The sequence below is a fragment of the Triticum aestivum genome, chromosome 6A (assembly GCF_018294505.1).
Source record: "Triticum aestivum cultivar Chinese Spring chromosome 6A, IWGSC CS RefSeq v2.1, whole genome shotgun sequence".
Taxonomy (NCBI): domain Eukaryota; kingdom Viridiplantae; phylum Streptophyta; class Magnoliopsida; order Poales; family Poaceae; genus Triticum; species Triticum aestivum.
The window spans coordinates 382,004,667-382,019,086 of NC_057809.1; positions in this window are offsets into that span (position 1 = coordinate 382,004,667).

Genomic DNA, 14,420 nt, shown 5'->3' on the forward strand with positions numbered 1-14,420 from the left:
CTCGAATACGTAATACACACACATACCTCTCTAAGCCCTGCCAAATACATCAACTACACATTCACACATGTTACATCACGTACCCCATTGATCTAAAAAGCCATCTCTTTATGTTTATTTCGCATACAACATTCCTTTTGAATAAAGTGTGGCCGAAAAAATATTTTAGAATTTCTACATATATGCAACATTACAAAGTTATATGGAGGAGTATGAACATTAATTTGCATTGCATGGTGCACACAATGATATTTATTCTACACTGTGAATTTTTATATTTTATACTATAAAAAGTTAGTCATAATAAAGAGAAACGAAGAGCATCTCTCTCCCCATCGCATGCACCTCCTCTACGCCCCTTTCACGTACGCACACAAACTATCTCCAGGTCCTCTAAAAGTAAGCCCCCAGCACATTCACGCATGTTTCATCTTTCTCTCGCGATATATACAGTGACGATCATTGTATTTGGAGCAAAAGCACGATACGTACATTGGACTTCAGAATACACGCATTACTGTCACCATTTATGTTTTGTGGTTATTATACAGTCACGGGCTCACCATACAGCTCTGTATTTTCTCAATACACGACTAGTTGACCAGTTAAACGCTCCATGTGGCACCTCTAGTGTTGCATCACATTATCTCACTACCATTGGGCCCACCTGTCGGCTTGTATCTACTCTTCTACACTCTTATAAAAAAACAGAGTTGGTGATGATGGTGTTCCTGCCATCCTGCAATGTAGGTCGTCCGATTTATATCTGACGGATAGGAAGGAAACTATGGCAATTTTGCAAAAAGGTACCCACACACCTCTCCACATTTGCAAATAAGGCCTTCCCTCATTCATCCTTTTCTCTCACAAGATAAACTAGTCATACAAATGCATATTGATGTTACGTGCAACGCACGGGCATCTTGCTAGTAAGAATGAAAACATACGACAAAAAAATATGGACGGTGGTTCGAAGTCATGACCGCGGGCATAGCGGACAAGGTGGCCCTGTATTGGTATGCTGAGCCGTCTATTTTAACACACGGGAGCTAGTTTGGTGATTATACACACACGCACGCATGCACATGAACTGCATGCACGCAACACTCACACGAACACATGCAGCCACGCATGCACGCAACACTCACACGTACACATGCAGCCATGCACGCACGCAACACGCACACACGCACGAATGCATGCACACATCACACGACCAACACACACTCTCATGCTCAAGTGCTCAACCTACACGTGCATGCACACACATCAGGCCCTGACAGACACATACACAACTAGGTGATTCCCGCTCACGGGTTGGAGTCTTGTCGCGCCTGCGTAAATTTGTGTTTATCTGGCCTTTTTCCTATGTGAACTGACATGTGGGATGAGGGGGTCCTGGATTAAGGGGTCCTCGGGCGTCCGGGCTATGTGACGTGGGCCGGACTAATGGGCCAAGGAGATACAAGACAGAAGACTTCCTCCCGTGTCCGAGTGGGACTCTCCTTGGCATGGAAGCCAAGCTTAGCGTGCGGATGTGAATATTCCTTTCTCTGTAAACGGACTATGTACAACCCCAGCCCCCTCCGGTATCTATATAAACCGGAGGGTTTAGTCCGTCGAGGCAATCATAATCACATAGGCTAGACAATTAGGGTTTAGCCATTATGATCTCATGGTAGATCAACTCTTGTAACCCCTATAGTCATCAAAGTCAATCAATCAGGACATAGGGTATTACATCCATCAAGAGGGCCCGAACCTAGGTAAAACATCGTGTCCCTTGTCTCCTGTTACCATCGATCATTAGACGCACAGTTCGGGACCCCCTACCTGAGATCTGCCAGTTTTGACACCGACATTGGTGCTTTCATTGAGAGTTGCGCTGTGTCGTCACCAGAAGGTTCGATGGCTCCATCAATCATCTACGACAATGCAGCCCTGAGGGAGGTCTTTCTCCCCGGCCACATCTTCGTGTTCGGCGGCTTCGCACTGCGGGCCAACTCGATTGGCCATCTAGAGCAGATCGACAGCTACGCCCCAGGTCACCAGATTAGTTTTGGAAATCTGGATTATGTCGTTGATATCCTAGGAGACTTGATCTTCCAAGGGTTCGCGACCCCGGCCTCCGCTCTGGCCTTAAATCCGGAGCGCGTCTCCAGGTCCGAAGACGGGATTCTCGAGCCCGCCGGACACTCTGCGGCTATTAAGCCTAGTACGGGAGAGTCGGAGGAAGCAGTGTCACCGAAAATCATTATGAAGCTGAACTCTTCTCCGAACACTGACCTCGAGCCCTTGGAGTCAGCATCGTGTGAGCTTGGCCAAGGACTTTCCTCCCCGCCATACTCCATGAACTCCCTTCTCCCTGACCGAACCTCGCCTTTAAGCAAGGCTCTGAACTTAATGTGATCCCTCATCATTATAGAGGGGCAACGTCCGAACTACGCCCAGCCCGGACTAGGGGCTGAGAGCGGGGAATTTTACGTCCCACCCTCCACCCACTTCATAGACACTATCGAGGACTTAACCGACATGCTCGATTATGGCTCCGAAGACATCGACGGTATGCATGATGATGCGGGAGAAGAGCAGGCCCAAAACCCGCCGTTTACCGGACGCTGGACGGCCACCTCTTTGTATGACTTGTACATGGTGGATACACCCAAAGAGGGTAACAGCGATAACGAGAAAAATCCAATTGAGGATACACCTCCTGAGATACAACCAAAGCGTCGACAACAGCGGCGCCGCTCTAAGTCATGTCGTGGAAAAGACAGCAATGCTGGCACCGGAGAGAACAACACTCTAGACGACACCGAAGACCAAGAAGACCCCGTCGAGCCAGCCTTCGAACAGGACGATCGGGAAGATGGGAAAATTAGCCCTGAGGAACATGCTATAAACAAAGACTCGAAGGATAGTAATTATCTTCCACCCTCCGAGGAGGAGGTGAGCCTCGGTGACGAAGACTTTATCATGCCTGAGGAACCCCTTGAGCAGGAATGCTTTAGGCGCCGGCTCATAGCCACTGCAAGGAGCCTGAAAAATAAGCAGGAGCAGCTTCAAGCTGACCAAGATCTGCTCAACGACAGGTGGACTAACGTCCTGGCAGCCGAGGAATATAGCCTCGAGCACCCAACCAAGAGTTACCCGAAGCATAAGCTGCTACCGCAATTTGACGACGAGGCGCTGGTGCCCGTACCATCGGCGCGTAACGTAACCGACCGACCACCACGTGGCCATGACAAAACGGTAGCTCAAGCTGAATACCAGCCCATACTACCTCGTCAAAAAGGTATAAACACAACAGATTGCAAATATACTTACGACCTGCGGCAGGATTTGGAAAACAAAGCGGGCCAGACCAGATCGATCTACGGATCGCGGGGGCGTGCTCCGACGCGCAAGGACGGCTATCTAGCCGGGCATGACATCCATAACCACGCCCGGGCCGAAAACGGCAGACAGACACCATCCGAGCTACGTCATGACGTGGCCCGCTATAGAGGCGCCGCACACCCCCACTGCTTCACTGACAAAGTAATGGAACATGAATTCCCAGAAGGGTTTAAACCCGTGAATATCGAATCATATGATGGAACAACGGATCCCGCAGTATGGATTGAGGACTTTCTCCTCCATATTCATATGGCCCGCGGTGATGATCTTCATGCCATCAAATACCTCCCGCTAAAACTAAAGGGACCAGCTTGGCACTGGTTAAACAGCCTGCCAGAAAACTCCATTGGCAGCTGGGAGGACCTGGAAGACGCCTTCCACGACAACTTCCAGGGTACATACGTCTGACCCCCGGACGCCGATGACTTAAGTCACATAATTCAACAGCCTGGAGAGTCGTCTAGGAAATTCTGTATTAGGTTCCTAATTAAAAAGAACCAGATCATCGACTGTCCGGATGCCGAAGCCCTAGCGGCCTTTAAGCATAGCATTCGCGACAAATGGCTCACCCGGCACCTTGGCCAAGAAAAATTGAAGTCCATGGCAGCCCTCACGGCACTTATGACCCCCTTTTGCGCGGACGAAGATAGTTGGCTAGCCCGTAGCAACAATAAACAAGCATACCTGGCACTTCTGAAGCCAGAAATAGCAACGGCAAGCCCCGATGCAATAGGCACAAGCATCGGAACAACGGTGATAATACCGATGACACGGCGGTTAACGCCGGATTCAGCGGCTCCAAACTTGGTCAGTGGAAGAAGCCATTTAAAAGAAACAATTCGGGCTCATCCAGCTTGGACTAAATCCTCGATCGACCATGTTAGATCCGCGGCACCCCCGATAAACCTTCCAATCATACCAACAGAAGCTCTTGGGTCTTTAAGCAGGCCGATAAGTTACATACCAAGGACAAAGATAAGGGGCCGCCGAGTGAGGAAGATGACGAGGAGCCTCGTCCACCGAACACAGGGAGATAGAAGAAATCCCCCCCCCCCTAGTCAAAACAGTGAACATGATATACGTTACTCATATCCCCAAGAGGGAGCGCAAACGCGCACTCAGGACGTCTATACAATAGAGCCAGTCGCCCCAACATTCTATCCATGGTCATCTTGCCTAATAACTTTCGATCACAGGGACCATCTGACCAGTATTGGTCATGGCGGCTCAACCGCACTGGTCCTCGACCCAATCATTGATGGATTCCACCTCACGCGGGTCCTCATGGATGGTGGCAGCAGCCTTAACCTGCTCTATCAGGAGACAGTCTGCAAGATGGGCATCGATCCGTCAAGGATCAAGCCCACCAAAACTACCTTTAAAGGAGTAATACCAGGTGTAGAGGCCCACTGGATGGGCTCAATCACAATGGAAGTCGTCTTCGGATCATTAGACAACTTCCAAAGTGAAGACTTGATCTTCGACATCGTCCCCTTCCGCAGTGGCTATCACGCACTGCTCGGACGAACCGCATTTGCTCGCTTCAATGCGGTGCCACACTATGCCTATCTCAAACTTAAGAAATACCTCAGCCACGCGGTGTCATAACAGTCAACGGAAACACGAAACGCTACCTCCGTACCGAGGAGCACACCGCGGCCCTGGCAGCAGGAGTACATGGTGGCCTTATCAAGCAGAACATCAATTCGACGGCCAAGCCCATAGACACTATTAAACGATTCCGGATTACTCCGGAGCATGACGGTCCGGCTCATCAGGAGTCGGACTAGCAATTTGGCCTCCGTCTCAGTCCCGACTGAACTGCGATGTATGTATCGCGTGTACATAACTACGCACTAAAAATACCATGGGCAAAGAAGGAGGCATAACTCGATCATGGTCCATAATACGGCTCGACCATATCTGGGCACTCATACTTTCCCTTTTCTTTTTATCCTTTTTTCAGGTTTCTTTTCCACGGGCCCCTCACGACGGCCTCACCATCGATCCTTTCGAAGGATAAACATACCAAGGAGGCAAGCAGCATAGACGTGTAGCAGAAACATCTAGATGATCTTTTTGAAGATCACTTTGCCTGTTTGAAGGACCCGCACGCAGCTCCCCCTTGTTCTCAGCATGATAAATAGCCCTGTTGCTTATCAATCAGATTATAATGGAAACAGTTTGTGGCCCAACATAAGTGTCATTGGCTTACTCCTTCGTTATATTTAAACTTTTTTTTAATTGCACCCGTACACTTTGGTACGACTTAACCCGCCAGGGGCTCCTTTGCGCTTCATATGTTGGCAACAAGTCCGAACACTTTTTATAGTACAATTCGGCGCCCCGAATATTGCATTATATGCATCGGCTCCGAATCATGTCTTTGGTCAATAGTTGGGTTGCCCGGCTCCTGTGCTTGCTACCTTACGTTCCATTTTATTGGCTAGGGTAGTAAAGGGAGAACTACTACGATTGTGTTCCTGGTTCATCCAGATAAACACCTTAGTAGAGAAAGCCGAAAACTGACTGTCATGATGCGGCTAGAGCTAGTCAGCTATTTGGCGGCTAAAATCTCTTGCGATTTTTCCCGCATTACGTGACGGATCGGCTTCCACCCGATCAGGTGTTTACAGCCCCTATGTGGCACCCCGGCTCAGAGAAAGCGGAATGCTCCGTATGCCAGCCCAGAGATCAAGGAGAAGTCTCTAGAATACGACACTGCTTGACATAGAACAAATCAGCTCTTATTACAAGAATAATAATACAAGGGTCTGATGTTACAAAGAAGCACATCAGCACGGCGACACTACGCCTGCGATACTACACTTGCTCTATGCTAGCAGCGGAACAACTCGAAGCAGCGGAATACTTCTAGCAGCGGAATGATACGTCCATTTTGCATCATGCTTTTAAATCGATATTTATCGCATTATGGACTATTATTTCACTTTATGTCACAATACTTATGGCTATTCTCTCTTATTTTACAAGGTTTACATAAGGAGGGAGAATGACGTCAGCTGGAATTCTGGGCTGGAAAAGGGGCAAATATTAGACACCTATTCTGCGCAACTCCAAAAGTCCTGAAACTCCACAGAACATCTTAAAACAAATAAAGAAAAATCCTCGCCAAAGATGAAGGCCAGGGGGCCCACACCCTGCTCACGAGGGTGCCCCCCCATAGGGCGCGCCCCCTACCTCGTGGGCCCCCTGGTGGCTCTCCGACGTCCATCTTCTCCTATATGAGTTCTTTCGATGAGAAAAAAATAAGGGGAACTTTCCGGGACGAGACTCCGCCGCCACGAGGCGGAACCTTGGCGGATCCAATCTAGAGCTCCAGCAGAGCTGTTCTGCCGGGATACTTCCCTCCGGGAGGGGGAAATCATCACCATCATCATCACCAACGCTCCTCTCATCGAGAGAGGGCAATCTCCATCAACATCTTCAACAGCACCATCTCATCTCCAAACCCTAGTTCATCTCTTGCATCCAATTCTTGTCTCAAAGTCCGGGATTGGTGCTAGTAGGTTGCTAGTAGTGTTGATTACTCCTTGTAGTTGATGCTAGTTGGTTTAATTGGTGCAAGATCATATGTTCAGATCCTATATGCATATTATTACCCCTCTGATTATGAACATGAATACGCTTTTTGAGTAATTACGTTCGTTCCTAAGGACAAGGGAGAAGTCTTGCTATGAGTAGTCATGTGAATTTGGTATTCATTTGATATTTTGATAAGATGTATGTTGTCTAGCCTCTAGTGGTGTTATGTGAATGTCGACTACATAACACTTCACCATTATTTGGGCCTAGAGGAAGGCATTGGGAAGTAATAAGTAGATGATGAGTTGCTAGAGTGACAGAAGCTTAAACCCTAGTTTATGCGTTGCTTCGTAAGGGGCTGATTTGGATCCACATGTTTCATGATATGATTAGGTTTACCTTGATACTTTTGTTGTAGTTGCGGATACTTGCAATAGAGGTTAATCATAAGTGGGATGCTTGTTCAAGTAAGAACAGCACCCAAGCACCGGTCCACCCACACATCAAATTATCAAAGTATCGAACGCGAATCATATGAACGTGATGAAAACTAGCTTGACGATATTCCCATGTGTCCTCGGGAGCGCTTTTCCTATTATAAGAGTTTTTTCCGGCTTGTCCTTTGCTACAAAAGGATTGGGCAACCTTGCTGCACTTTATTTACTTTTGTTACTCGTTGCTCGTTACGATTCATCCTATCACAAAACTATCTGTTACTACTTATTTCAGTACTTGCAGAGAATACCTTGCTGAAAACCGCTTATCATTTCCATCTGCTCCTCATTGGGTTCGACACTCTTACTTATCGAAAGGACTACAATAGATCCCCTATACTTGTGGGTCATCAAGACTCTTTTCTGGCGCCATTGCCGGGGAGTGTAGCGCTTTTGGTAGGTGGAATTTGGTAAGGAAAAATTTATATAGTGTGCTGAAATTTACTGTCACTTGTTACTATGGAAAGTAATTCTCTAAGGGGCTTGTTCGGGGTATCTTCACCCTGTCCAGTAGGGCAAAGAGTTGATAAGAAATTAAATGTTATTCATTATGCTAGTAAGACTCTAGACAATGCTCAAAGAAATTATGCTACTACTGAAAAAGAGCTTTTAGCAGTTGTATTTTCTTGTGATAAGTTCAGATCTTATATTGTTGATTCTAAAGTAACTATTCAAACTGATCATGCTCCTATTAAATATCTTATGGAAAATAAAGATGGTAAACCTAGACTTATTAGATGGGTTCTCTTGCTACAAGAATTTGATTTGCATATTGTTGATAGAAAGGGAGCTGAGAACCCCGTTGCAGACAACTTGTCTAGGTTAGAAAATATTCTTGATGACCCACTACCTATTAATGATAGCTTTCCTGATGAACAATTAAATGTTATAAGTACTTCTCGTAGTACTCCATGGTATGCTGATTATGCTAATTATATTGTTACTAAGTTTATACCACCTAGCTTCACATACCAGCAAAAGAAAAAGTTTTTCTATGATTTAAGACATTACTTTTGGGATGACCCACATCTTTATGAAGGAGTAGATGGTGTTATTAGACGTTGTGTACCTGAGCATGAACAGGAACAGATCCTACACAAGTGTCATTCCGAGTCTTATGGAGGACACCACGCTGGAGAAAGAACTGCACATAAGGTATTGCAATCTGATTTTTATTGGCCTACTCTCTTCAAGGATGCCTGTAAGTTTGTCTTGTCTTGTGATGAATGTCAAAGAATTGGTAATATTAGTAGACGTCAAGAAATGTCTATGAATATTCTCTTGTTATTGAACCGTTTGATGTTTGGGGCTTCGATTATATGGGACCTTTTCCTACCTCTAATGGATACACACATATTTTAGTTGATGTTGATTATGTTACTAAGTGGGTAGAAGCTATTCCAACTAGTAGTGCTGGTCATAACACTTCTATTAAAATGCTTAAGGAAGTTATTTTCCCGAGGTTTGGAGTCCCTAGATATTTAATGACCAATGGTGGTTCACACTTTATTCATGGTGCTTTCAGTAAAATGCTTGCTAAATATGATGTTAATCATAGAATTGCATCTCCTTATCACCCTCAGTCTAGTGGTCAAGTAGAGTTGAGCAATAGAGAGCTCAAACTTATTTTGCAAAAGACTGTTAATAGGTCTAGAAAGAATTGGTCCAAAAAACTTGATGATGCATTATGGGCTTATAGAACTGCATATAAAAATCCTATGGGTATGTCTCTGTATAAAATGGTCTATGGAAAAGCCTGTCACTTACCTCTCGAACTAGAACATAAGGCATATTGGGCTATTAAAGAGCTCAACTATGATTTTAAACTTGCCGGTGAAAAGAGGTTATTTGATATTAGCTCACTTGATGAATGGAGAACCCAAGCTTATGAAAATGCCAAGTTGTTTAAAGAAAAAGTTAAAAGATGGCATGACAAAAGGATACAAAAGCGTGAGTTTAATGTAGGTGATTATGTATTGCTATACAACTCTCGTTTAAGATTTTTTGCAGGAAAACTTCTCTCTAAATGGGAAGGCCCCTATGTTATCGAAGAGGTCTATCGTTCCGGTGCCATAAAGATCAACAACTTCGAGGGCACAAATCCAAAGGTGGTAAACGGTCAAAGAATCAAACATTATATCTCAGGTAATCCCATAAATGTTGAAACCAATATTATTGAAACCGTAACCCTGGAGGAATACATAAGAGACACTTTCCGGAACGTTTCAGACTCCGAAAAGGAATAGGTATGTGGTACGGTAAGTAAACCAACTCCAAAACAATTTTCAAGGCAATATTTCTCCGTTTTGGAATATTTAGAAAAATAGAAAAATAAGTAGCAGTCCGGGAAGGACACAAGGGTGGTGGGCGCGCCCTACCCCCCTGGGCGCGCCCCGTACCTCGTGAGCACCTCGTGTGCCTTCCGGACTCCGTTTTCTTGCACGTTACGTATTTTGGTCGGTAAAAATTCATTATATATTCTCCCGAAGGTTTTGACTCCCGTATCACGCAAATTTCCTCTGTTTTTGTTTTCGAGCTGTTGCTGCTGCAGATTAGAGCAAGATGTCTTCTCAAGAGTCAATCGGGGAGAGCCGGGTATCTAATCTGGCACCGGAACCAAGGGCAAACAGCGACGCTGACCATTTTGGGCCAGCAACGGAGGAAGAGATGGAGGCTGACTTGATGAGAGTAGATGCTATGGAGGATCAAGAAGTCACCTCTCGCTTCCGAGCTGGATTCACAATGGGGGAACCACAGAGCTCAGCCATTCCAAACTCGGTTATCCCTTCAAATGTTAGATTTCTTTCTTATGAAAATATGAAGAGGAGTGTCACTTGTTCTCCCGCAGCTATGCAACACCCTTGGGTGCAAGGAGCTTTAGCTATCACAGGAAAGCTTCGTAAGGAAATAGTGGACCTCAAGTAGCAAGTCAATAAGCTCGAGGAGGAGAACCGTATCCTGAGAGGAATAATCGCCAAGAATATTACACCAACAACAAAGAAGGAGATATAATCACATGGGTATGAGCACTCCCCTTGGCAACTACCAAGCTTGGGGGAGGTGCCCCGGTATCGTATCACAATCACAACTCTTATCTTTACTGTTTTTCTTAGTTCGATCCTATTAGTAGTATCTTGATCTAGTAGAATAAAGTTTATGGCATGATCTAGTTTTGAGTTTTGCTTTGTGATCTCTCTATATAATCGAGTCTGTGAGCTATATATAATAAAGATTAGTGTTGAGTCAAGGGCTTAATTATTTTTCCATGATCTTGGGTGAATAAAAGAAAAGAAGAAAAGCAAAAAAAGACACAAAAAGTCCATATTGATCTTATTGAGAGTAATGACTTCACATAGAAAGAGTATGATGATTAAAAGTTGTTGGGAGTTGGCAAGCATAGCTTTGGTCATTGTTGCAATTAATAGGAAGTAATAAGGAAAGAGAGGTTTTCACATATAGATATATTATCATTGACATCTTTTATGATTGGGAGCACTCATTAAAATATGACATGCTAAAGAGTTGATGTTGGACAAGGAAGACAACGTAATGAGTTATGTCTTTCTTATATCTGAGATAAAGTATGTTGTCATGCATCCTCTAACTTGTTGAGCTTTCCTTTCCCCCTCATGCTAGCCAAATTCTCAGCACCAAGTAGAAATACTACTTGTGCTTCCAAATACCCTTAAACCAGTTTTGCCATGAGAGTCCACCATATCTACCTATGGATTGAGTAAGATCCTTCAAGTAAGTTGTCATCGGTGCAAAGCAATAAAAATTGCTCTAAATATGTATGATTGATTGGTGTGGGAGAAATAAGCTGTATATGATCTTGTGATGTGGAAGTAATAAAAGCGACGGACTGCATAATAAAGGTTCATATCACAAGGGGCAATATAAAGTGACGTTCTTTTGCATTGAGATTTTATACATCCAACCATAAAAGCGCATGGCAACCTCTACTTCCCTCTGCGATGGGCCTATCCTTTATTATTATCTTCTACCTTATGCAAGAGTCCTGGTGATCTTCACCTTTTCTTTTTCATTTTATCCTTTGGCAAGCTCAGCATGTTGGAAAGAACATGATATATATATATATATATATATATATATATATATATATATATATATATATATATCTAATTGGATGTAGGGGAGCATGAACCATTATTGTTGACATTACCCTTGAGGTAAAAGGTTGTGGGGCAAAACTATAAGCCCCTATCTTTCTCTGTGTCTGATTAAAACTCCGTAACCACAAGTATCGCGTGAGTGTTAGCAATTATGGAGGACTAAATGATAGTTGAGTATGTGGACTTGCTTTTTAGCTCTGACATAGACTCTTTCCGATGTTATGATAAATTGCAATTGCTTCAATGACTGAGATTATAGTTTGTCGGAGCCCAATAAGGTTTATGATTTATACTTCTGCATTATGAATAGATCATCACTTGAACATAAGTAATCATATGACAAAATCTATATATGTTGCTGCTATGAGAATAATCATGATGCCTTCATGTCCGTATTTTATTTTTATCGACGCCTCTACCTCTAAACATGAGGACATATTTATTGTTATCGGCTTTTTGCTTGAGGACAAGCGAGGTCTAAGCTTGGGGGAGTTGATACGTCCATTTTGCATCATGCTTTTATATCGGTATTTATCGCATTATGGACTGTTATTTCACTTTATGTCACAATACTTATGGCTATTCTCTCTTATTTTACAAGGTTTACATAAGGAGGGAGAATGCCGGCAGCTGGAATTCTGGGCTGGAAAAGGAGCAAATATTAGAGACCTATTATGCGCAACTCCAAAAGTCCTGAAACTCCACGGAACATCTTAAAACAAATAAAGAAAAATCCTTGCCAAAGATGAAGGCCAGGGGGCCCACACCCTGCTCATGAGGGTGGGGGGCGCCCCCCCCTAGGGCGTGCCCCCTACCTCGTGAGCCCCCTGGTGGCTCTCCGACGTCCATCTTCTCCTATATGAGGTATTTCGATGAGAAAAAAATAAGGGGGAACTTTTCGGGACGAGACTCCGCCGCCACGAGGCGAAACCTTGGCGGATCCAATCTAGAGCTCCGGCAGAGCTGTTCTGCCGGGGATACTTCCCTCCGGGAGGGGGAAATCATCACCATCGCCATCACCAACGCTCATCTCATCGGGAGAGGTCAATCTCCATCAACATCTTCACCAGCACCATCTCATCTCCAAACCCTAGTTCATCTCTTGCATCCAATTCTTGTCTCAAAGTCCGAGATTGGTGCTAGTAGGTTGCTAGTTGTGTTGATTACTCCTTGTAGTTGATGCTAGTTGGTTTAATTGGTGGACGATCATATGTTCAGATCCTATATGCATATTATTACCCCTCTGATTACGAACATGAATATGCTTTGTGAGTAATTACGTTCGTTCCTGAGGACAAGGGAGAAGTCTTGCTATGAGTAGTCATGTGAATTTGGTATTTGTTTGATATTTTGATAAGATGTATGTTGTCTAGCCTCTAGTGGTGTTATGTGAACATCGACTACATAACACTTCACCATTATTTGGGCCTAGAGGAAGGCATTGGGAAGTAATAAGTAGATGATGGGTTGCTAGAGTGACAGAAGCTTAAACCCTAGTTTATGCGTTGCTTCGTAAGGGGCTGATTTGGATCCACATGTTTCATGCTATGGTTAGGTTTACCTTAATAATTTTGTTGTAGTTGCGGATGCTTGCAATAGAGGTTAATTATAAGTGGGATGCTTGTTCAAGTAAGAACAGCACCCAAGCACTGGTCCACCCACATATCAAATTATCGAAGTATCGAACGCGAATCATATGAACGTGATGAAAACTAGCTTGACGATATTCCCATGTGTCCTCGGGACTGCTTTTCCTATTATAAGAGTTTGTTTCGCTTGTCCTTTGCTACAAAAGTATTGGGCCACCTTGCTGCACTTTATTTACTTTTGTTACTCGTTGCTCGTTACAATTCATCCTATCACAAAACTATCTGTTACTACTTATTTCAGTACTTGAAGAGAATACCTTGTTGAAAACCGCTTATCATTTCCATCTGCTCCTCGTTGGGTTCGACACTCTCACTTATCGAAAGGACTACGATAGATCCCCTATACTTGTGGGTCATCACGGAACAACAACGAAGGTGGTGAACTCCACTCCGCAGGGACTTTGGCTGGGACACGATCTAGCTCGCACACACGGCAACCATCAACAAGCAATCAAGCAATCATGGCATCACCTGCAATATGGCATGACACACCAGGTCAGTACATTGAATGTACTTGCAAGCTCACAACAACCATAAACATCAAGGCAAGATAACAACATAGCATTTACAGGTTAATTAATTAACAACTACCATGATGAAACAACTACTAAGCATGGTATGAAACTGATACAATACTGAAAAAACTCCATCTCAGATCTCCATAACCATATCTCTCTTGGCTAACCGGCCAAGCAATATACCATCTCGATCACCTCGTGATCAAAACCAAACGGTGATCTTTCCGGCGATCACTACCATGACCAACACTTGGTCTCAAACGGTGATCTTTCCGACGATCACTACCACGACCAGCACTTGGTCTCAAAAGGTGATCTTTCCGGCGATCACTACCATGACCAATACTTGGTCTCCAACATCATCAACATCCTGCCAATCGGTACCGCTCAACATATCAACATATAAAAGACCTATAAGTAATTCCGTCATGTGAGTGTTGATCGAACGGTGTGACCTAGTACGAACCCATGCCCATGACCGAGGATGCGGCTATCGATAGTTTAAATACACTCTGCAGAGGTAGCGCACTTTACCCACACCACGGAACCCATGGCCACGCACTCCCATTCGGGTGGACCAACGGCGTTCCGACAAAACCGATCTACTGCCATGACACTCTCCCGGCCACTCCGACTCACTCCCCACTGGGATAGTCTTGGGTGGCCCCGTGTCTACCAAAG